Raw genomic sequence first — 24,081 nt, 5'->3', positions numbered from 1 at the left:
TTCAGTGACACCTGATCTAACCTTACATCTGGTAGTTACACTGTATTTGGCATTCACTTTTCAAAGGAAGAAGCTTGCTGAAATAGGACCTTTCATGTCTTAAAGATCTTAAAGGTCAAAGTTCAGCACAGTAGGATTTTGTTTTCTGGGAGTGTTCTAAGATATTTTTAATGTTTCAAAACATTTGAGAACCAGTTTTATGTTTGCTCCACAGAGACAAATGTAGCTGCCATAAGGCAGCGCTATAGAGAAAAATACTTTGCTGTTCATTGTGCAGTGTTTAGTTTCTTGAAAAAGTGCGTCACAATGAGCATGCATGTATGTCATGAGATTCTTTATGTGATCCAAGGTTACTTCGCATTTTATTCTTGTATGGTTTGAATCTCAGTGTCAGCCTTTCATTTGTGGAAAAGAAGTATGCCCTATTTGTCACACTAGACAAGTGGCCTTTGCTACTGCAGGTAGCTTCTGGGAAATTAGAGGAATTACTCACCTAGTGGGTAGGTTTTGTACTCATTTCTCTTCATTGTTGTCTCACCCCATTTGTCATGTGTGCAGGTCTGAAAGCAAGTTTGAATTCATTACCCAACCCAGGCAGTCATACAGCCTTCCTATTGAGAAGTTTCTGATTTTGTGAACGGTATTGCTTTTCTCTAGTCTAAAGCCTAGGGAGTAGCAACTAACACCACAGGAATGGCTTACAGTAGTATCTTGTAATTAAACAGCTAATGAGTGTCACCAATCATGAAGGACATGTATATGAAATCTGGAGTTAGGAACAACAGGATTACATAAAAACCAAACCAAGTAATTTACAAAGCATATTTCAGTCAATACATTTTACTCTTTTAGTCATTTTAAAGGCTGGAAGCACCATAGTTTTCTCATGTTCGTTTACGATTGCAAGGTATTGACAAGTTTTGCTTCTTTGATTTTGTCTTCATTTGGAAAATAAAGATGAATTGAGATGGGTTATAACTTTATTTTTCTTCTAACATTTATTTTCCAAAATTATTTGGCACTCTGGGCTTAAAACATGCTCTCTAGAAATATTCCTGCAGCTCAGTCAGACTGGAATTCAGCGAACGGCCAACTAAATCTGTACATATAAACACTCATTAAATGTTTTGTAGATCATGCACTTACTCATAATGTCAAGATAGCTTAAACTCTGTACTTCAAAAGTGTACCTCAAACCAGCGTCTCCTTTTGAATTCATTCCTGTAAGAGCAGGTATTATAAATACAGAAAAGTGGTTGGTCATCTATAAATCAGAGGCAATGTATTTCTTTCTAAGGACAACTTTAAAAATGTAATTTGAAAAACATCCTGGCATATTTTGGAGCAAATTCTGTTCTCTTCTTGCCAAGAAAAGTCCAGAAAGCCTTTTTTTCCAAATGTGATCTGCTCATGAGTAATGTAAATAAGAGTTTTGGCGGCTGGGTGGATGCAAACATTTTTTGGTCAGTGATCCATCAGTACAGTTGTATATGACTCCTTGGTGGAGAAGAGAGGAAGGAGGGGTGGATGGGTGTGCTTCACTGTAGAAGAGACTGAGCATCCCATAGTCTGATGTGATATATGTTCAGCAGAAGCACCTCTTGTTTACTGCAGCGGCTAGCTGAGATAATTTCCTAGCTGAGATACTTTCCCTTTCTTTAGGGGTGTTCTCTTTCACTGTTAAAAAAAAAATTTTGTTAACTGCCCCTTTTGAGTGGGACCGAAAGAACCAAAAGAACAGAGGCATTTCCTTGTGTGACAGCACTGCACAGCGTGTGTGTGGTCTCAGGGGATTTCCACAGAGCAGCAGACAAAATGGAGCATCTTTTCCTTATCTGAGCTATCAAACAGCCATTAAGTATTTTATAGCAGCCTGTCAGTAGGCACTGCATAGCTTCCTTGGAGCCCAGATACTTACAATTTCGTAGGCATCAGGTTTTCTCACACTGTAGAAATTTAGTTCTCTAAACTCTGAGAGGCTGCCAGCTCCTAAGATCCCTTCAGCGCTGTATCCAGCTTTATCTCTGCAGGTAGCAGCTGTAGGGAAAAGCTTGTTCGGTTTCATAGCTGGTACAAGCAGATGCTACTGCATTGCTTTTAGTGGGCTGTGTGTTTATACCAGAGATGAATTTCCCTCTGCCTGCAGTCTATGAAAAACAAATGCTGCTTTTCAGCTCATAGTACCTTGGAAGCCATTAGTTTGGAATCTTTCTCCCTTGGGGACACCACCATCCACCCATTTTTTGGGAATGGTAACATGGATTGACACTAGCTTCAGCAGGAACTTGTTTACTAGAAGTTGTAAGAAAGTAACATAGACATTCTCAGTCGTCAAACAGTGCAGGATGATATGGTTTGGAGTCTTGTCCTGCATTAAAGTTAAATTCAGAAGAATGGGCAATCTTTATAATGGGCAACCACATGCAGCTAGTGAGTGACTAGGCTAAGAGTTCTCTGAGTTTGTGTCTTTCATGTATGTACTTATAATCTTTCTATTATCTCTCTCAGTGGATTCTCTCTTTGTCACTATTAATATCCAGACCTATTTTGTACCTTACTAAGCACCTCATCCTGTCATGGTATGAACCAGTGAGCTCCTCCAGCTCAGCATGTTATGTAAAATTAGAATTTTTAGTTCGACGTAAATATATTGCCAATTAATTTCACAGTTTCTTTTGCTCTTGAGTTATGAGAAAATCCCTCAAAAGACTGGGCAAGAATTATTTTCTCCACGGGAAGATCAAGTATCTTCATAAAAATTGCGAAGGGCCCTTGCAAGCCCAAAGAAGAGAAGGGAAGTCAGCTCCTTTTCTGACCAAGTTTGATGAGGCTCAGATCTGCTCCAGAAGGAGAGTTTTGCTGAGTGGCAGTAATTGTTAGTGCCTTTTTTTTTTTCCTTGTGAAGACATTTCAGCTTTACATTAGTGCTGTGTTATCTGCCTCTGATTTCCAAGATAAATGTGTTTTAAATCTTCAAATGAATACCCATTTACACAAACTCCAGATACTGGTTTGTATAGCTCACTATTCAAAAATTACTCTAGTTGCTAGGCAACAGGGGTGGTGATAATTCATAGTAATGCTGTTTTGGAAATAATCATTTTTATACATTTTAATGACTATGAGAATGTAAGAAACTGTTTAGGAAAGTGCAAGGCTGTATGAATTTCTCTTTTAGAAAATGTTGCTTGTCTTATTTAATAGGCTTTTCTCTTAATTGCTATCCCAATGTGTTAGTGTTTCTGGAAGGATCCTGTATTTTGAACTCTATGCTTAAGCTCATACAAGGAAGGAATCTAGTCCATAAAATAGATGCGTGTGAGTCAAAAGCATGAATTTTATTCTTGGCACTTCTGCTTCTCTGTCATATGGTTGCAGTTTCTCCCATATCTTGCATGCTGGTATTGTTTTTTTTTTTAATCCTGTGTGTAGAAAATAAAATGGTGTTAAGTGACTGGTGCAAGGCTGCACAAGAGGCTTAGTGGCAGAGCCACCATGTTTTAAGATCTAATCTGATGCTTAAACCATGGGCTAATCCATTCTTTCTTCATGACCTTTGGAAAAGAATTTATTTCTGTATTTATTTATTTATTCCCATTTATAAAACTGAGCTAGAAAAAAATTGAAGTAGGACTTTGTAAAGGGCATTCAGCCCTGGCAAAAAGCAGTAATAACACTTTATTGCTTGGATTCTGAGGATTCTTTTAGGTTTTCCCCCCCACTTTTTTTTTTTTTTTTTAAAGTTAAGGACTCACATAAGTGGTCCTAATGGGAATATTTTTTAAGGGTAGATTATTATTGCTTTTAAGTGAAAAGGAGAAAAGGGAAAGTGTTTTATTATAATATTGTGGTATAAAAGATGAGCCTAAAGAATATGCTCTATATTGGATATTTTCTTTAAATTGTTTGTTAATTGTTGGAGTAAAAATGAAAATTAGATTTGGATGTATCCAGTAATTCAGATTCTTCTCTTGGTTAAATGGGTGTTATCTATCTGCAGTTTCATCTGTGTATACAGATGTGTGTGAAGAGAACTGGGGTCCCAGTTGTCTTTTGTTTATACATTTTACCTTTGCATTTACTGCATGGGTTAGATTATTTTTCTCAGAAGATACATCAGTGAAAACTCTTCAGAAAGAGACAAGGAAAGCTCAGAACCAGCTCACAGTATAATTCTTGTACAATAACTGCTATTGGTACTGGAGATTTTATCCTTATTTATGACTCATACTGTCTTAGTTTTGTGGGATTCACACAGCCATTTTGCTTACTAGGCCTGAGAATTTAATGCCAGAATTGAACTATATGCCCAGTAAGCAATCTGTTCAACCATTGCCTAAAATAATTTATTTTTTTTAATTGAGCCATTTCAATCACTTTTGCTTTCCACTGCTACATCCACTAGACTTCTGTTTCTTGCTTTTGCTTCTTCTTAATGAGAACATGGTAAAAAGACCACAGAAAGCCTCATAAAAATTTGGTGCTGCCTTTGGAATCTCCTCTCTTTCTGTCTTAATTTAATATTGAATGTATTAGAAGTGGATGAAGTGGAATTTTGCTTGTTTACTTGTGGAAACGTGAGAGCAGAAGGGGAGATAAGAGTGAAAATGAGGACATGAGTGACAGCTGAAGCAGAATTCCATGACTGGGAAATGGCCCAAAATGAATGGGATAACTCCCTCTGAGAAGCAGAGAGATGTGTAGAGACAGCAATCCACAGAGAAGAACTGGGAAGCAATTGAGAAAAATAAATGAGCCAATTAAAAAAAAAAAAAAAAATAAGCCTAAGAAATATTTCTGAATGATCCAATTGTAGCAGAGTGGTCAGTAGAGATTTTTGAATGTGAAATAGTTCCTAATTAGCTATCAAAACCAGGACCTGCTCAGAAATAAAAGAGCTTTTTCATGATCTTGGCAGCTAGGTTGTATAGAACAGAGCCTTGGCTAACAGACCCTGAAGCCATTTGAGCAATGCCATGATATATACCAGCTGAGGACCTGGCCTTAGGTGCATGCTCTTTGACACTAGCCAGAGCACTTTGGCAACGTGGAAGAGCAACACAGGGGCCAGCCAGAGTGCTGAAACACTGTGGTTGTGGATATAATGAGGACTTGGAGCATCTGGCAATTACTTTCACCTTTGGGGTGACTTTCACCTTCTGTAGCTGACAGATTTATTGGGTTAAATTTCTGACAATTTTCTTCTTTATTCCAGGGAACTACATAAAATAGATGGACTCAGGGATACACAATCTGTGAATGTAAGAATGCACAGTCTGTGAATGTAGAGTAATTTAAGCTGCATCTCAGGAGCAAAACAGATTTTGCATGCTCCAGCAATCACTGTCATAGTGTTTATCAACAATGCACTTTATTGTAGGATGGTTTATACAGCTGATAGTGCAGATTTGAGCTTTATCTGCACATGTCTTACAGTGTTGTGTTTCATCATCAAGTTAATGAGAGATAGTAGACAAAATCCTCAAGAAAAGCATTGGTAGAGGTGCCATTCCTCAGCTCAGTCCTGCCAGATTGGCAGCATGATAATAATTAGAGCAGAGGTGTCTGTGAGCATGTGTAGTGGATGGAAGTGTTGCATTCACTGAGCCTGATCCACTGTTACATAGACCTCAGCTGACACAACTCCATTCTGCGCAAGTGTTCAAGTGGAAAGAATCAGGCCTCGTGAGCTAGCTCTTTTAATACTCTTTGAACCACTCCACGAATTACTGCTTTACAGACACTGTAACAAGCAAATGGTGATGTACTGCAAAGTGAAATGAGAAGGGAAGTGCTTGTGGCTTATACTCAGATTTAATAGCAATTACTAATTGCATTTAGATAGTCGTTCTTATCAGCATCAGATAGCTGCATTGTGGAAGGACACTGCTTTGGTCCTTGGCCAGCACAGACGTGACTGGTAATGAGCAAGCAATCCAATAACATACAGTAATTTCTGAAATATAATTTGAGTGGGACCCAAATAGGCCATTGTGGTGATTTCATATACAAATGAATCTGTACTTAATTCATTAAAATACCATTTTGAACCTTCAGTCAGGATATGCAGCAGTTTATTCTCACCTGTTCCACAACTGATTCAGACCCAATTGAACATTAATACATATTCTCTCATGGAAATGTGATGATAATTCATTTCATGTTAAATTGAACAATTTTCAAATAGTCATATTCTTGGAATAATTAGCTCTTGTGCTATGCAGCAGATAATCAAAAAGCATGTAGTAATATTTATTAACCTTACTTCATGGTTTTGCTTATTTCAAATTTCTTGAATAGTGGCATATGGATATGATCTGTGAAATTAACTTTCATTTTCCTAATGTTCCTTCTTTCCTTGCACAAATCCAGTGAGACTCAAGGCAAGGGAGCAGAGACATCCTACTGCAGACAGCCAAAGAAAATAGCTTTTTTTTTTTTTTAATGAGATGAACTGGCAGAATAATTACTTATCCTTAAATAATGAGAAAGAGGAATACAAACTTTAACGCATGGTAAGAGATCCCTGTTAGTGGAATAACTTCCCAAGAGCTGACGTGAATGTTTTGTTGTTAGAATGATTTAAAAACAAAGTAAACATGTAGCTAACAAATGTCAATTCACAGTTATATAATAAACAGTTACAGATTGGTTAGGGGCTAGGTTTATGCAATTTAAGTTAGCTCTTGGTTCGAATATTTGACAATTTTCAGTAGCATTATTTGCATTTTGATAACGTCTTTATCCATGTTTGGCAGGTGTTTGCACACACCATGCGGTCATACAAATAATAAACCATGTTCTAGTGTGTTAGAATCTCCTCTGCTTTTAGGAGTTTGAAAACCAGCAGTTGCCTGGATTGCTATGCTTGGATGGCATCAAAGGAATTCAGGAAGTCTCAGCAGTGTCTCCCTCAAGATTACCCTAGCAGGGATATGGGATGTCCAGTCCATTATTTCTATGCCAGATGATTTAACTCAGTTGACCACTTTTATTTCTTCATCTTTTCTTCGTTTAACCTCTCTTTCTGTTTGAATTGCAAAATCAAATTTTTCCAGTGTTTGATTCAACCCTCAGTGTAAGTCAATGGAAATCTTTTTATTGGGTTTTGGCTTAAGCCCACAGATTAGAAAACATGCTTATATCTAATTAGATGAGATAATCCTCAAATCCTTGCTAAGGGATATTGTATACTCTATTTCATGTTCAGTATTTGATGATTAACAGCTTATTTGTGGAAAGCACGTGGTTAAGTGTTACCTACTGTTGTGTTTATTTGGAGTTGGACGAGACATAATTGATGGAATTGGTGAATGTGAAAACTGGAAATGTACAATCATCTATTGACTGCTGCACATGGGTCTGTGACCATGAATTTGGAGCTCAAAAATGTTATACAGGTATTTGCCACATAAATGGGAATTTGTGACAACCAAAGTGGCACAAGCAGGACTATTTGATTTTCCACTTCAATGTACATTGAATTTTTCTTCATACTCTTTCTTTTCTTGGACTCTGTTTAATACCACCCCCCCACCCCCCCACCCCCCCCAGTGGAGAGACAGGCTCTTGAATCTTTGAAGAGAATTGTGTGGTTGTAAATGGAGAATATTTCAGCCAGTTTGTCTTATTGCTTCAACTACATAGCAGCACAGGGCCTACAAGGATGCTGGAGAGGGACTCTTCAGTATGGACTGTAGTGATAGGACAAAGGGTAACAGGTTAAAACTTAACCAGGGGAAGTTTAGATTGGATATAAGGAAGAAGTTCTTTACTGTGAGGGTGGTGAGGCACTGGAATGGGCTGTCCAAGGAAGTTGTGAATGCTGCATCCCTGGCGGTGTTCAAGGCCAGGTTGGACAGAGCCCTGGGTGACATGGTTTAGTGTGAGGTGTCCCTGCCCATGGCAGGGGGGCTGGAACTAGGTGATCTTAAGGTCCTTTCCAACCCTAACTATTCTATGATTCTAATAGCATTCAGATGGCATTGCAACTGCAAGATGTTTTTCTCCATACAAACTTTTTTTAGTGAAGTTCTTATTTTCATAACACATTTGAGAGGAAGGCAATGGAGACAATCCTCTTGTGATTTTCAGCCACCGGCTAGCTTCTGCTGGGTGATCAAAGTTTTCTGGCTGGTGGTTGCCTCCAGGCTGGTACACAATGAACAGATGTGAAGTGAATTTTTAAAAATATGCATTGACTTTTTAGAAATAAGCAGGCTGGTGAGAGCTGTCTTCTGAAATATTAAAATCCACATACTCCCCTGATGCAGAGCGAGCTTGGAAGGTGATTTTGATCTCTCAAATTTGGTTTGTTTATGAATGCCATCAGGTAACATGCTTTCTAGCAATATGTGGCAAGACTCACTAAACTTAATTTTAGACAGCAGGTTTAACTGTTTTAGCTGTATTTTGTCTCATCCCCCCCTCAGCAAAACTGCTCTACCTGCTGTATTTAAAATTATTTTCCAAGGAGTTATTTTTGAGGGGTAGTGGGGGTGACTAAATTATTAGTTTATACTCTTGGGCAGAAATAAAGCTTCACTCGTTTTGAAATTGGTGGAAAAACGTATGTCATACTGTCAGAAATAGCAACCTTTCTGCCTCCCTTGTACAGCTCCCAGTACAGCTTGTTCTGAAGAGCAGAGAGCTGGTACCAGAGTGGTGGCGATGGGAGCTGTTGCAAACCTAGGAGCTATGGAAATACTGTCTTCAGCCTCTATAAACACAACAAAAGGATAAAGTTGGGAGCTGTCACAGATGTAAAGGGATTTTGGGGCTTGGGAAAGGATGCACTGTATATTACACTTTGCACGAGTATCACATAGTTCCCATGTCACTTCTGCCAGTCCCTTCAGGTAGCTCAGGTTGCACTAGGCAGCTGTGCTGCTCAACTCAGAGACCACCAGAGAACAAACAAGGGGAGCCACTTACAAGGTGAGCTGTTAAAAGCACCTCATCATCTTTGTGCAGGGGGGACCTGCATCTCCTCGGAGCAGTCGTTTAAGGATTGAACACAGTTTTCATGTCTGCCTCCAGCTATAAACAGAGAAGCATAATCTTTTTGCACCTAAACTGCATTTCCTCTCTTCTGAAGACATTTTTCACAGGCTCTGTGTGATGTGCTTTGGAGTTACATGCCTATGCAAGAGGACAGGAATTAGATGCAATATCCAAATCTGCTACCCAGTTGGCATGTACTGCATATCAAAAACAAACAAACAAAAATGTTTCCAAAGGTATGGTGTTGGAGAAGTAGCTCCACTTTTTCAGAGAGGGTGAGAGACTATTCTAGTAGCTCTGTGTACTCGGTCAGACTATACCAGCCTCCTGAATCCTGCTCATCTCTCTCATCTGCAGACATTGACGGAGTGATGGGGGATTGTTCTTCTCATGTTAGAAGGAACTGGAAGTAACTGCTGTTGTTGTGACAGTTGACATTGATGTGAAAGAGGGACTGATGGAGGGCCAAAGCTGAATATGATTTGACCTGAAAATACACATCTGTGAAAAAGAACCAGTTGGTACCCTACCACTTTGTGCTCCAGTGAGATTTGTGAAACACACCTATTCTTTTCAGCAGAGAGCTGAGGCTGCAAGTGTGTGTGTTTTACAGAAAAAGTGAGGGTGTGCTTTGGTAACCTTTAGGATCTTTACAACATACAGGAAATAAAATAAGCCTGTTAAGCCAGTAACAGATTTTATTTTCTCTTTTTAGATGACTACTGCATTTTGGATGGCTGTATGCTCTGTGGCATTAAAATCAGTGGCTTTTGTTGTTTTTTGAGCTACTCTTGATTGCAGTTCTAAGTGGGCTCCTTTTCCTGGCATCATTTATGCGTGTATCAGGCATAAACATCAAGCAGTTTGCACAACTGGTGGAGTCCTTTGTGTCCATTTGCAGGTGCCATGTCCATTCCCCTTGTGCTCATCTCAGCACAGTGAACCCCATGATGATGAGGGTCTGGTTTGGGGCAGAGCTCTGGCTGCTGTAAATCTGAATGTGGTACCATGTCTTTTCAACAGGGGACATTTGGTAGTGGCCCATGAATAAAGAATGTTGCAGTAATATTCAACTCTAGCAGTAATATGATGGTATGTGAGAGCCATTTCATTAGCAATTACATATCTATTTTATTCACTAAACAGCTGTGTTATCTCTGTTGAAACTAACCTTGAGTTCAGAACACAAATAAGTTTCTTAATAATTTTCTGTTCGTATCCAGATAGATATAAAAGCAATAATTGTATGCCTCATGGTAAGTATTACCAGTGTGTTGCTTCATGTTAATTCATCTCCCAGAATTACAAAAATCCAAATATTTCCTACTAATATCTAATCTATAATCCATATTAAGACTAATAAATTCTGTATTCTCTGTGTATTACCCATTAATTGTACCAGTAACTGGAGCTTCATATAAGTTCCCTTATAAGACTGCATGTTTTGTAAGTTCTGGCACAACAATTCTGTTGTGCCAGAAGTCAACTAATAAAATTTATCAGCAATGTTTGTCTTAAACACAAAGGGACAGATTTAAGTATTCTATACTGACATTATAAATGATATGACGCCCATATGACCTTTCACTGCATTCCTCAATACCTGAATGCAAGAATAAATTTTTCTTGGTTAATCTCATAATATGCAATAGGAATATGTATGGTGCTTTTTCCTTCAGGCTCCTTTCTCATAGTAAAACGATATCTCTGAGCCCCATGGTCTGGCATTTAAACATTTCTGGCAGTTAAATCTGCAAACCTTTGCATATTTAAGTAGTGTGCATTCTTTTCGGAGGTCTGGAAAGATGGGCAGAGAGCAGCAAATCTTCACTTCTCTTGTGCAGGTTCCAGGAAGGGGAGACTGAGGGATTCTTGCTCCTTTTGCCCATAATAGAAAAAAACCCAAACCTCTCTACTCCTGTATTTAGGAAAAAGGTCCAGCTTCTGGCAGATCAAATGCTATGCACTTACTGTCTTAAGATCAGGGCAAGAGGAGTGTTAAGAACTCGCTCAACATACTGTGCTCTGCCATTATCCAAGTTTTGAATTGCACAAGTGTAGACCAGCAGTGGATGTGTTTGAGGGTTGATTTAGAGATATAATTGTTTTTTCAAGCTATTACTGTGCATTTTGACCATCTCTGGTTTTGACTCATTCAGAGTGGGAACCAGTAGACACAGGGCACAACATGTCTGGGTGAATCTTGTAGCCTTCGGGAAAGAAACTCCAGTGCAGTTAAATTGCAGGAAAAAACATAGCCCCTAAATGTGATCTTGTGCTTCTTCTCAAATATTTCTGTCATCGCTCTCAATCTGTTTCTATTAATTATTAAATATAGAACTTTTATATCCCATGATGTCCTTAATTTACACAAGCTTTAAAGAAAGTGGATCAGGTGCATTTTCCCACCTGTTCCTACCTACATATTACCATCTTTAACCCTTTGCACTCATAAACAAGTGGTAACATTATGAAACATCCTGTTCTTTTCCTTTTTTACCTCCAGTATATTTAGGAAGTAAATTTTATTTATCATGGAGTTGTGGCAAATTACTATGAAGCACTCATTGTCACTGGTGCAGTATCTTTAGTCCATGGTTATTCAAGAATCTGAATTCTGGCTGCAGTCTCTCAAACACTTTCTTATAATCTCAGGCAGGTGGGCAGAAGGAGCCAGGCATAACTGGAAGCCACATTTCTGATTCTGGGGCATTCTGGAGACCCAGCACCCTATGTTAAACCTTCTGGAGGCTTAACTGTAAACAAGCACCCCAGGATGCCTGCTGGGCCACCCTGCTGCCTGACATCTCCATAGGACACTGCATCATGCTGTGACCCTGTCTCTGACGTGTGCCCTCTACTAGCAGCAGTCACATCCTTGGCAGTCCCCTATGGTAGAGTTGTAGGAAACCCACGGGAAAGCATCTTGACTGCTGTCACAGTAACTTTGCTCCTAAACATTCCATGATGCTATATATTAATGTCCTTTTATGTGGTGGAGAAGGTCAAGAGATGAGTGAAGCTCTCACCCTTTTCTGTTTTCTTTTGTGTTTGTCAGGTCTGAAATGCAATGGTATGGTCTGCTGTGCTAATTGATTAAATGACATCTATCATAACATAAAGAGATCAAACAGAATTATTTTTTCTCCCATGTTACCATTTAAAACTCTCAATTTTGCTCAGATCATTAGCGTGTAATTTTCAGATGAGCTAGCCAGAAGGTCCCTAAATAAAACTTAGTAGGAAAGATTAGCTAGCAAAGCTAGACTGGTAACGAGCTGTTGGACTATGGTAATGTGCTAGGTTTATAGTTCATATCTAGCCCTAATCAGCGATAAGTGCAAGTTGTCAGCATTTGATAGCTAATTGATGTTTCTTGGAATTACACTGCAACAAAAACACTGAACTGAAGCTTTTTTTATATACCATGAGTTAAGGGTTAATTATAAATGTAGGGGTCAAATACACCTCTTAGCTATACTATATGCAACTCAGCTGTGCTGAGGGAAGATTCATGTATTGTCAAAACTTGTTTGGTCCCTTCTGCATCATTATTACTTTTTTCTTTTTAACTGGTACCATAGTGGCCTTGAAAACAAAACAAGGCCTTTAAGCCATTCACATTGTATTCAATATGTCATACATCACACATGAAAAAAATGAAACCCAAACTGCTGGTGAATATTAACAATGCAATAATGACCTGAACTCATGTAATAACCCATTTGTTATTGACTGTATTTACTCCATGTTCATTTGAGAACTGCTGTCCTCCTGCAGAATTGACATAAAATCATGACATGGATCAGAAAAATTATAAAGCAGTAATAACCTAAGTCATAGGATATGAAAGACTTACAAGCCTGGCTAACTTGACATCTGTGAGCTGAGAATTTTGTCGTTGCACAGCTATAATTAGGTGGCTCTAATCACTCTCATAATGCTAATATGGGAAGTGTCCTGTCTGTCCTCAGTAGCTGGTGGTGAGAATGACTGCTATGCACAATGCTGTACTATAAAACTGTGAAGCCTGACAAGATCCACAAGCAGGACTGGCTCTGACATACGTGCTTTAAAAGATTTTCAGGCGCCTCCTGAGAGGCAGAGGCATACCTGATCACACAATCTCATTGCTAGTCATCTGAATACATATTTTAATTGGCCATTTAATTGACCGTTTCCAAACAGGTTTAATACAGGGATAGGCCTTCCGATATCTGAGGTCTGTGCAAGACTCCTGGGACTGGGAGAGGAATGGCAGAAGCAGTCTGAGCCATGAAGTTCTGAAGCATTTACCTGCTCCATTGCCTGCTGGCTCGCCAGCCATCTGAGCCTAATGTTGGCCAGCCAGCACACACAAGCCAGCAAGGATAGAGGAAGGAGCTGCAGCTGAAAGAGATGGTTTAGGTGGGATATGGCCAAGTGAGGTCACAGGAACTATGCAGAACAGGGGACAAGCAGAAGTGTAGGAAATGCAGGAACACAGGACGTGAACCCACAGGAAACTAGTATTTGTTAATTCCTCTATTCATAGAACAACTTGTTTATTTATTCAGATCCTCTACATTTGAAATGCAATTAGATAAATGTATTTTCCTGCTGAGTAAAATTCATAGAGTCAGCAGACAAACTCCTCTTTAAATTATTTGCTCATCAGTGTGTATAGAGGAGGAGGAGGAGGGATAGAGAGAAGAGAGGAGCTTAAATGTGTTCACTGCTAGATTGTCTGAATTAAGTGATCAAGTTTTCTTACTGCATTAGCTGCGAAAGTCAACGCTGGGATGTTAAGAAAGTCCTGATACAACAAAAATCCAGTATTAACATTCAGATGTAACAGCAACAAATCCTGAAGGATTTTCAAACCCTGAGTTAAAGCTCACTTTAAAGTAAATCCAGACAACAGGTATTGCCCTCTCAGAGGGTGAGCCTTGAAATATCTTGACTGTTCCCAAGACATGGACATCTGGAACAGCTGGCTGTGCATTTAAATTCAACATGCCTTCAAAAATGGTGATATATTTGGATACAACCTTCTGGATGCAACCCTTACCCTCTGTTTTATGCAGGCATCTAATGTCTCAACTTCTGGGTGAAAGAACAGTGGTAAATTTAATCTGTGTAGACCTGAGTAAATAACTGAATTGTTGTCCCCTGAGAAATGATTCGTTAAGCTGAAGAAGACAAGGAGCTGTAATATGTACATCAGGCGGGAAGACTGATGAGACAGAAGTAGCTAGCATTGAAGTGGGAGCTATGAGAATAGAGGGAAGGCCACCAGGGAAGTTCTTCAAGGACCAGGGTTCAGAGAGATTTTATTTAGTGTATTATCAACAGCCTTGGCAGACAAAGCAGGAGCATGCTAATCATAGTACACAAAGCTGAGAGCCATCATCTGTACAAAGGAAGATCAGAACATCATACAGGAGAAGCTGTGGGACATCTAGGACTACAGTAATGAAAATGGCACTAATGCAAGGGCTTGACCTGATGAACTGCTAACAATTTCTACTGAATTCTCATCAGCTCATCAACTAGAAAGAAAGTGGGGTGTGTGTGCTGATTTAGGCATATTGGTTAATGATCACAGGTGTCCACAGCTGATGTAACAGTAAGAAGGCAATGAAATCTGAGGAGACATTGGGAGTGACAGCAGAAAAAATAGTAATGCTCTTATCCAAGGGGTTAGTGATTCTTCTCCTGGGTACAGCTCTGGTCACCCATATAGATGAAGGATGAATTCAGACTGAAAAAAGTACAAGAAAGGCTGACAAGGGGAGCAGGATAGCTTGTCATGTGAGAGAAGATGAAACGAGTTTGGCTTGCATACCCAAATTGAGTTAGGCAATAGAGAGAGCATGAAAAAGAGTGTAAGTGGTGTCTGTACATGTGGCAGGCGCATTCCCAACCACAGGGAGTGAGAGTAATGGAAACCAAAGGGCATGGGCAAATAGGTGAGTAGGTGGCTTCCAGCTTGCCACTCTGAAAAGGAGTGCAGATGCCAAGGAGAGAGTGCAAGACTAGACTGAGTACTTTGCCAAAATATTCTTGCAGCCTCAACTATTTTCAGCTGCAGGAATTCCTGAGCTTCAACAGTAGCTTTGTAAACAGAAGGGGACGTTCCAGGCACATTGTAAATGAGTCCGGTTTGCGGCTTTTTGAAGACGGTTGAAGGAGCTTTTTATGAAAAACTGGCTCAACTTCTCTTTAAAATTTTATTTGAGTGCTTCTTGGGTTTTAAACAGCTAAGCCTTTAATAGATACCCTTTTATAATTTAAAAATAAATGTACACAAACATTAGTAGCTGTATATTGCATTCTGGCACTCATAAATCTATTCTGACTACCAGTCTTGTGGAGAGGCAGCTATTACCATGGAAATACTTGAATTTACAGCTGATTTTCTGGGTATAATAGATACCTATCAAACCCTAAAGCATCATCTGGTTGCCTCAGGTAAAACTGCAAGCTATGTAACAGCTACTAAATGGCATGTTTAAAAGAGTTCCTTTCCTTTACTGTTACAGGCTATTATGAGATCTCTGAAGTACCGGAGATATAAGAACCTACTGAGGAACTTGTCTAATTAATGGTATTATAGTGGGCAAAATAAATAGACAAATCCATTAAAAGGAGAAGTGAAACTGCAGATAACATGAAAAATGCATGTGCATCATTAATATTTTAAATTGCTGCATAGATGAAGATAAATGTATTTGATACAGGCTATCTCCAAATGGTTTAAATAGCAAATGTACATACATTAAAAATCTTTATATATTGATTTGGCCAGTTTTACTTACAGTACATTGTACTTGTACGGAGACTGGGGTCCCTTGAGTTTTATTTGGAGTCTCTGTGAATAAAGTATGGAGTGTGACAGGGATAAAACAACCAAACATTCAGTTTTCTTGTGCTTATGTTTATAGATGACAAAATTCTCACTGCCTTGCAGCAGCTGGTAGATTTGGCCCTAAGCTGCCAGAAATGTCATCATAAAACTGCCTGTGATTCCACAGTTTAACTTCAATGCCATATATTTGACTTCAAAAGATACTATTTTATTCATATCTCTGAAGCACTTCTCCTGTGAAGGTCGGCTGAGAGTTGTTCAGCCTGAAGAAGAGAAGGCTCAGGTGAAACCTTACAGAAGCCTCCTGGTACCTAAAGGGGCCTACAAGAAATCTGGAGAGGGACAAGGGCATGTAGTGACAGGGCAAGGGGGAATGGCTTTAAACTGACAGAGGGGAGATTGAGATTAGATATTAGAAGGAGATTCTTTACTGTGAGAGTAGTAAGGCTCTGGAACAGGTTGCCCAGAGAAGCTGTGGCTGCCCCATCCCTGGCAGAGTTCAAGGCTGAATTGGACGGGCCTTTGAGTAACCTGGTCTAGTGGAAGGTGTCCCTGCCCATGGCAAGGGGGTTGGAACTAGATGATGTTTAAGCTGCCTTCCAACTTTAACCATTCTATGATTCTGTGATTCTCAAAAGAGAAAGTATGTGGAAATTTAGACAGCTAAGTCCATACTTAGCCACCTTATTACTGACCCAGATTTTTTGAAGGAGAGGCATGCATATTTGCTAGGATCTGTGCATATTACCTGTACATGCCAATACAGAATTCTTATGTAACATGTTTTTTTAATTCCTAGATAGTTTGGAGCTGAGCAACTGAGGCTAGCTCATCAATGGCAGATGACATAAAAAAATTCCCTGGTTTGTAGCTTACTTCACCTGCTTGATTCCCACCTTAGGTTTGCCGATCACTTGGTTCCTGCAAAGTCCATCTTCCTTGCCAGTGGATAGGGATTGCTTCTTTTAGCAGCTTTTAGCAGTTTCATTCTTCTCTGTGAAGCAGAGTTTGGAGCTCTATGTGAAGAAGAACTTTAAGAGGTAATAAATTGATTACCAGAGATGGAAGCATGCCTTGAGGCTTCTGGCTGTTTATTTTGCTTTAATGCTGCTAGTTTAATATTTTCACTGGTTTACTTTGTGTTTTGACAGCTTACAGTCAAGACCCACTTTTATATGAGTGTATATTTTTTGATCTGTTGATCTAAATGAAGAGTTCTGAGAGCATCAGCATCAACAAAATACATTTCTAACAATTTGTCTCTTAATTTTAACATCCAAAAGGGTATAAATACTGGATGGAAGTTCCTCTGTGGTTGGGAATTTCTCACATGTGTGCTTTTTCTGATGTGGCCAAGAGTGGAGTTTGAGGAGTTACAGTCTTTTATCTGTGGGAGCACAGATTGGATTTCTCTCCATCCACACAGCTATCAATTCTCACAGCATTTATAGAGACTTACTATCTTTGAGGCTTCCATATTATTTTGCAAAGTTTCTTCAAATTAGCCAACAGTCTAGAAGTTTATTGCTGGAGGTGAGGAGGCAAGCTTGTGCCCAGGTGCACAGGCAGTATGGACTCTTAAACCTAACTTTCTTTGGGAATACATCTAGTGAGTAGCATAGATGAATTGTATCATTTTCATAATATTAATGACAACCAAAATCTGCCTTCTCTTTCCCTTTTTTTTCTTTCCACATAGGAGTGTGTGTACTTTCACTACCCTCTGCTATAATGCTGTGGGCTGAAGGCTTTAGGAGGTTGGCACATAAAATCTTGTCAAAATGAGAAGTATTTTGCTGAGTGACCTTTCCAGTTTTCTGGAGATGTCATCTCTTTACGCTTGTAGCAGTGCCAAGTAGAGTGTTTTCTAAAACTGAACAGCAGTCAATTTATTTTCAGGTACCACTCCATTTGGGATTGCAATTAGGATAACTAGAGCTGCTCTCCAGCACAGGAAACTGGGAAGGTCATGCTGCCAAATTGTTGGCATCTTTATGAAGGACTGTAAACTACTGCTGTTGCTACTGCAGATCATATGAGCCTAACCAGAATGAAGTAATTATGAAATCCTCCCAAAAGATCATGAATATTCATGGATCAATTGCAAACATTTGAGTTAATTTTCATTTGAGAAAATAATCCTGGTATTTCACTCTCACTACCTGTGAATCGAGCACTGCTTGCAGGCAAAGGGCAAAGCGCTGTTGCTAGCTGCTCAGGCTCACAGGTGCCACTTGTGTGCACCGGGCAGGCTGCCTCTGTCTGAGCAGTGTGGGAATGCATGGTGCAGCAGTGAGTAGCTTTTCTGTCCCACTCCAAATTGCCGTGGTGTATTCAGTGTGGCCGCTGAAAGGGTAACCTAGCTGTGTGGGTAACGCAAGAGTCGTGCCGGTCTGGTAGGTACACGCTTGCTTGCACTGAAAGGGGAGTTAAGGTGGCCGCTTCCCTGCTTCTTTGTATGCACTGTCACTGGTGGTGGCTTTTTAGCCAATGACACTGGCAGCTGCTGAGCTGCAGGGAGCTGAGGCGGCCTTCTAAAAACCAGCCGCATTGCTTAGCCTCTTGAATGCAGAGAGGAGAGCCTTGCTTTAATCAACCTACTGCTTGACTCTGTGAAGGCGGAGGGAGCTTGGGGCAGCAGCACTGCAAGCAAAGACACTGAACAAGGGCAGTGGATCCTGCTTTTCCTGCTTATGGAGGGGTGTTGGAAATGCCCTTGCTGGGTCTCTTTGCTGTGCTCTTACCTGGTGTGAAAGTGGTTTCCAGAATATGTCCCCAACAGATTGGCAGGGGATGTTTCCTCATGCTTCTTGCTTGTGTGTTTTCTCCTATTGCTGCTCTGTGGGCATAGGCACTGGCTAGCCACACTCCACCCTTTCCCTTCCCAATGCTCCCGCTGTGTTTTCAGGGTGCAGGCAGGCTGAAGGAAATAGTGAGCAAGCTCCTAAGCTGCTCCAGTTGCTCTTCCATAGCAGATATGACTGTTGCCTACTCATATAAAGCAACCAAATGGCTTTGTAGAGATAAGTTGAGCCAAACTTGTGGTTGCTGTAATGCTTCCAAGTAAGGGAGCCAAAAAAGGAGGGGCAGGGTGGGGAGGGAAGGCTTTTTACTTCCCTCAGTGAGTGTACTTGGTAGAAGTTAGCACAGAGCCTGGCCACATGCAGAGTCCTTAAATTATTTAAAATCTGGATCGTTAATGGAAATTTTTAGCTGGTTTGACTATGGGATTTTTTTTTTTTTCCTATAAATCACCATATTTATTGCACACATCCTCTTAAGCAGTGGCATTGCTGGTTTGGGGAATCTGGCACTAAATGCAACATAAAGTTGCTGAGCCTAATTAGCTCCCTGTATTAATTGAGCTTCTGTTTTTCAGCTAGAATTTATTAGGAGCTGGCACTTTAATGAGACAGACCACTAGGATCCTTTTTCTTTTTTATTATCTTTGATTAGCTTTGTTTGCGTCGCTTTAATTCTTGCCTGTGAATGATGTTTGTCTCTGTGCTGAGAGTTGGCGTACAGATGGGAGAGAGATCATTTTGTCCATTTTTAGTGCAGTCCTCTCTCTGAAACCATTGGTCTCCAGCAGAGCTGTGCTGCCAACCACCTCCTCCCTCCCACCCCAACACTTGTACTTTCTGTGACTTTCAAGTATACCTGGATTTCTGAGCAATCGTTGAGGTAACACACTGACCTGTAAATAACAGTTTATGTCTTTAGCTTGCTATTGCCATGTACTCTTTAATACATAGGTAAAAATGAAGCTCTTATGTGACTGCTTTATTGGAAGATAATATGTAAGATATGGAAGATATTGGAAGATACTGGAAGGTATTATTATTGTGAGGTCTAGTATGGATAAGCTTGAGTTGCTGACATCATTCAGTGGGACCTCCATAGAGTGGGGCACTTCTATGTCATTTTTGGATAACAGGGTCCTCCTTGACTGTTTTGTAGACTATTTAAGTTTCATGAGCTTTGGGAGCAACTTTTATGCAAAAGCTATAACTCTTGAATGAGCCCTTTTATGGTGTGATGTTCAGTCTGTTTCAAGGAATCAGAGTAGCTGCTACTATTGAGACTCCTTCTGGCATTAATTTTTTTTCTGTCTTTGCTGAAAAGAAACAAAAGATGCTATTTTGTGCATCTGCCACATGGTCATGTGTTGTCACAAGCATAAGGCTTGTTCTGCAGTATGAGATTTGCACACAGACTCTTAAAAGATAAGAATTTTAGGGAACCCTCCCTACATTTTATAGGCATTTCGTAATACTAGAATTTAAGTATAAGTTCCTATTATCCCATAGTTGGCTGCAACAACACTTTTCTCCTGCTCTTGACTGCTGCAGTGTCACATCCTTTCCAGATGTGGATGTGATTTTGCCAGTACATGAACCTGAGCACAGTATCTCCTCAGTGCAGTCCTTTCAACTGGGTTCCCCTTCCCCTGTACAGCGAGCACAGCTTTCTGGGTTGTGTTGGTATGCTTCATACAAGATAACTAACTGCAGTGGTGGTGGAGATTTACTTAATTTTCCTTTTAAGGCTAGTCAGCTTCCACCTGGAATGAGTTCATTATTTCCCCAATGCCTCATTTCACCAGGTGAAGGATTCGCTGGGTCCAACACGTTACCCATCTTCCTTCAACTGCCTTGCTTCGTTCTGCAAACAAAGCCAGGCTTACATGGCTAAACCACCGAAGGCTTTATCACTCCACCTGGCCTCATTTTAACTGTGTCTACATGCATTGCTCCCATTTCCTCTCTCCTTCTATTGAAATTCTTAATAAAAAGGAGAGAAATAACTAAGCAAGCTAAACTGGTTGATCATGAACTCAGCTGTTACACACCTGTAACATCTGCTGTTGGATTTGTGCCTTTTAAGCTATAAGCTGCCTCTGTAGAGACTATTTCCATGCAATAAGAGCCAAAACCAAATGGAGTATTTATATGGTTCCCTTGTTATGCAAGCATTTATAACTATGAATAAAGCAGTACATCAGCACAAGGGAGAAGAGTCAAGACTTCAGGATCAAAAATAACTGCTGTAGTTACTGAGATTTTTCCTTTGACATAACTTTATAAATAATTAGATTACAAGACACCTGAGGGCATACATCATCTGATCCTGTAACAATAACACCTTGAGGGAGTTGACAACTTTCTCCTTTTGGCCAAGTGCCTAGGAAGACACTAAGGTATATGATTAATAGAGAGCACAAACACACACCCTTGCATGTCCTAAAGCTTAGTTTTAATCTCGTATCCCTTGTGGAATTTTATTATTTCTATTCCTGATGGTGCTGCTGTTGTCACAGAATAACCAAAATCCTCATAGGAGGTGGGTGAGAAGAAAGAGAAGATAAAGAAAATATTTTTTATTAAGGTGGGGGGGACCTCAAAACGAAGCATAAAATAGTATTAGCTGAATAATTGCACAGAAAAATCATTCCAAGATTTTAGCTGGATCTTCCTGTCTAGTATTCCCTCCTTTTGTGGAACAGTCATGTGTTTGTCTCTCCCATATAGAGAATGAGATGCTGGGCAATGAAAACTCCTGCAAATTTCTGAGCATAATATGTATTCTTATTGCTTCCTTTTCTATTCATGTATTCTATTTTGCAGCTGTAAACAAAAGCAGTTGCCATTTATCTCTTTCTATGTAGTTCACTTCAAACACATTGCTTGCACAGATTCTCACAAAGCTGAAGGATCTGACAGAGGAAGGCACTGCCCATGCTGTATCCCCTTACCCTGGTCTGCACCTCATATAGGCAGCATGATGCAGTCAGCCATGCCAAATTACGGCAGGGTTATGGGATTCCTCTGCTGGGTATCAGTGAGCAGCTGTGGGGGACTTGAGTGGGGAGAAGGACGTTGGAGGTCAGGCAGTGACAGTGGAGGACATTAGTGGGAGCAAGAGATGAGAAAAGAGGAGAGTAGTGCTAGGAGAACGTCTAGCAGTGATACTGGAGACTGGTGTAGCTGGTTAGACCACAGCAGGATGAAAAGGTTCAGGCAAGGAGCTAAGTGTTTAGGATGTTAGGTGTGAGGATCATATTGTGAGATTCCAAGAAAGTCGGATGAGGAAAGCCCAGGATAGGCACTGGTAGAAGACAGCAGGATTGTCTGAGAGAAGAACATGGCAAAAAAGGATGCGAGCACATGTGAGCACAGCTCTCCTATGGCATGGGAAAGGATTGTGATGCTCCTGAGTCTTACTGTTTTTCTGCAAGCAGCAAATACTAGCAAAACCTCATGGTAAATTGAGAGTCATGTCCTTCTTCTCTACTAGTCCATACCAAAGGTGGCAGTCAGCTGTTGCTGCCAACTAGCCAGCTAGTTCAGCAGCTGAGGCTTTTTAGTACATAGGAAGGTTCCAGGCTTGCTGATGTCTCATTGAAGTGTAAACACAAATCCACATGAAATACATATAATGGCATTCAGATTGTGAAATCAATCACTATAGGGGCAGGAAATGTCAAAATCAGGGTTCTCCTATCAAACTTGCTTTGGCTGTATGGGCTATATATTGTATTGTCTTTGCAGGATTTGCCCCTCTTTCACCTCCCCAGTTATTATCTTTTCAGGGTAGCTAAAGTACCTGCTTCCTGCTTTAGAGATGAATCAGGGCTGTGTACAGCAATGAGGTTGTCCATAAATTTCTTCCCTAATTTGTAGCAGAAGTTTGAAAACATATGGACAATGGGACTGAGAGCTGTGGAAGAGAATGGAGATATTCTGAGGGGAGCTCATGCTGCCTTCAGAATTGTTTCTGACAATGCTTTCCTAACGTTTTCAGGTGGCTACTAATTGTACGTTCCTGGTTTTCTGGGTACTCAGATTGAGAAACAGCTGCCTCATTTTCTCTGGAAGAGAAGTCAAAGTTAACTATACTTTGAATATAAAACACTATGTAATGCTCAGTGCTCTGAAAGATCAGTGCTTCACACCAAACACCTATGCTTAGTGAAGTCTTCAGTGCTGTAGGTATTATCAGAGGTTTATATACATTTCCTCAAAGGCCTTCATCAGATACTGCATTGATGAGTACCACAGGAAAAAAAACAAACCCACAAACCTTGGAAAAAATCTGTCATTCTGGATTCAGAGCTGAGTTTCTGTAGACCTAACAGTAGATAAAGCACAAGGCTGCACATTAAAAGGCAAGGATTAAATTACAGACTGGATAATGTCTTGTTCAGTGAACACTGTTTATCCTTGCAGTGATTGAGACGGGGATCTAGTGGTAAAGTAGTATCCAGTCATGAAATTCAAGAATTTGACTTAATGCAAGTGGGATTTATGCAATTTCCAAGGAAACATATCATGATCTTCCATGAGGGTTCACTATGAGTGTGGTGAGGCACAGATTGCCCAGAGAAGCTGTGGCTGCCCCATCCCTGGCAGTGTCCAAGGCCAGGTTAGACAGGGCTTTGAGCAAACTGTGTAGTGGAAGGTGCCCCTGCTCTTGTCAGGGGGGTTGGAGGTAGGTGATCTTTAAGGTCCCTTCCAACCCAAACCATTCTGTGATTCTATGATCTTGAATATTTTATTCTTCAATGTAAGGTTCTGTATTGTTTGAATCTGGATATGATTAATGGTTTGTGTGGAAGAAAAACACAGATATATATGAGGAGCATGAAGATGTACATTTTCCCTTCTTACTGAGCAAGTGAAAGGACTAACTTAAACAGATTCCAGTTTGCATGGTGAAGTCTCTGAAGAATAAACACAAAGAGCACTGCTCACTGCAGCACCACCACATCTCGGTTTTGTGGAGGTTTAATACCTGCTAGGGTTCCTTAGGTTAGCTATTGAGAGATTCAGAAAATAGCACTACAAGTCCTTCAGTAGCTGCTGTAATTTGAGAAGATGGAAATAAGGAGAAGGTAAGGGAGAAGCATGAAGAAGAGAGAGCTCCTCTTCATGTGGAGCGCTGCTACTCCATGGAATGAACTGGAACTTTCTGCCTAGATATCTGCACAGTTCTTCCTTTCTGGATCCTCTATACCATACCTGCTGACATACTTCCTAAAGACATCTGAGTTTAGTGTCCTGTCCCCATGCCTCCTCCCTCTGGACTTTTCCAAAGATAGAGCTTTGCATACCTTATTTTAGGATTTTACCTGTTGCTGTAGCCATGATGATCGAAGGAGTTAGGCAAGAAATTGTTTTAAAGTGAGGGTAATGTATTTTACTAGACCACGTGATGCAGTTAGAAAA

At 40.2% G+C, this 24,081-nt stretch overlaps 1 protein-coding gene and 1 long non-coding RNA gene across 2 annotated transcripts in view; one reads left to right on the top strand and one right to left on the bottom strand.

The window, feature by feature from the left end:
- KIF26B (kinesin family member 26B) overlaps positions 1-24,081 on the top strand; it is a 289,302-nt gene that overhangs the window by 239,237 nt on the left and 25,984 nt on the right. The window lies entirely within an intron of this gene.
- The window catches only part of LOC133278409 (uncharacterized), a 47,186-nt gene continuing 31,069 nt past the window's right edge, over positions 7,965-24,081 (bottom strand). The window contains exons 3-4 of the long non-coding RNA XR_009746547.1: positions 18,598-18,773; positions 7,965-8,719 (exon numbers count right to left, since the gene is read on the bottom strand). This is a non-coding gene — a long non-coding RNA (uncharacterized LOC133278409). The remainder of the gene's footprint in view (positions 8,720-18,597; positions 18,774-24,081) is intronic.

This window comes from Pezoporus flaviventris, unplaced genomic scaffold (genome assembly GCF_033815535.1).
Source record: "Pezoporus flaviventris isolate CSIRO_AGI_PZ_B2104156 unplaced genomic scaffold, CSIRO_AGI_Pfla_v1 ptg000066l, whole genome shotgun sequence".
Lineage (NCBI taxonomy): Eukaryota > Metazoa > Chordata > Aves > Psittaciformes > Psittacidae > Pezoporus > Pezoporus flaviventris.
Note: the sequence above shows the minus strand (reverse complement) of the source record. Positions and strands in the feature narration are given on the sequence as shown.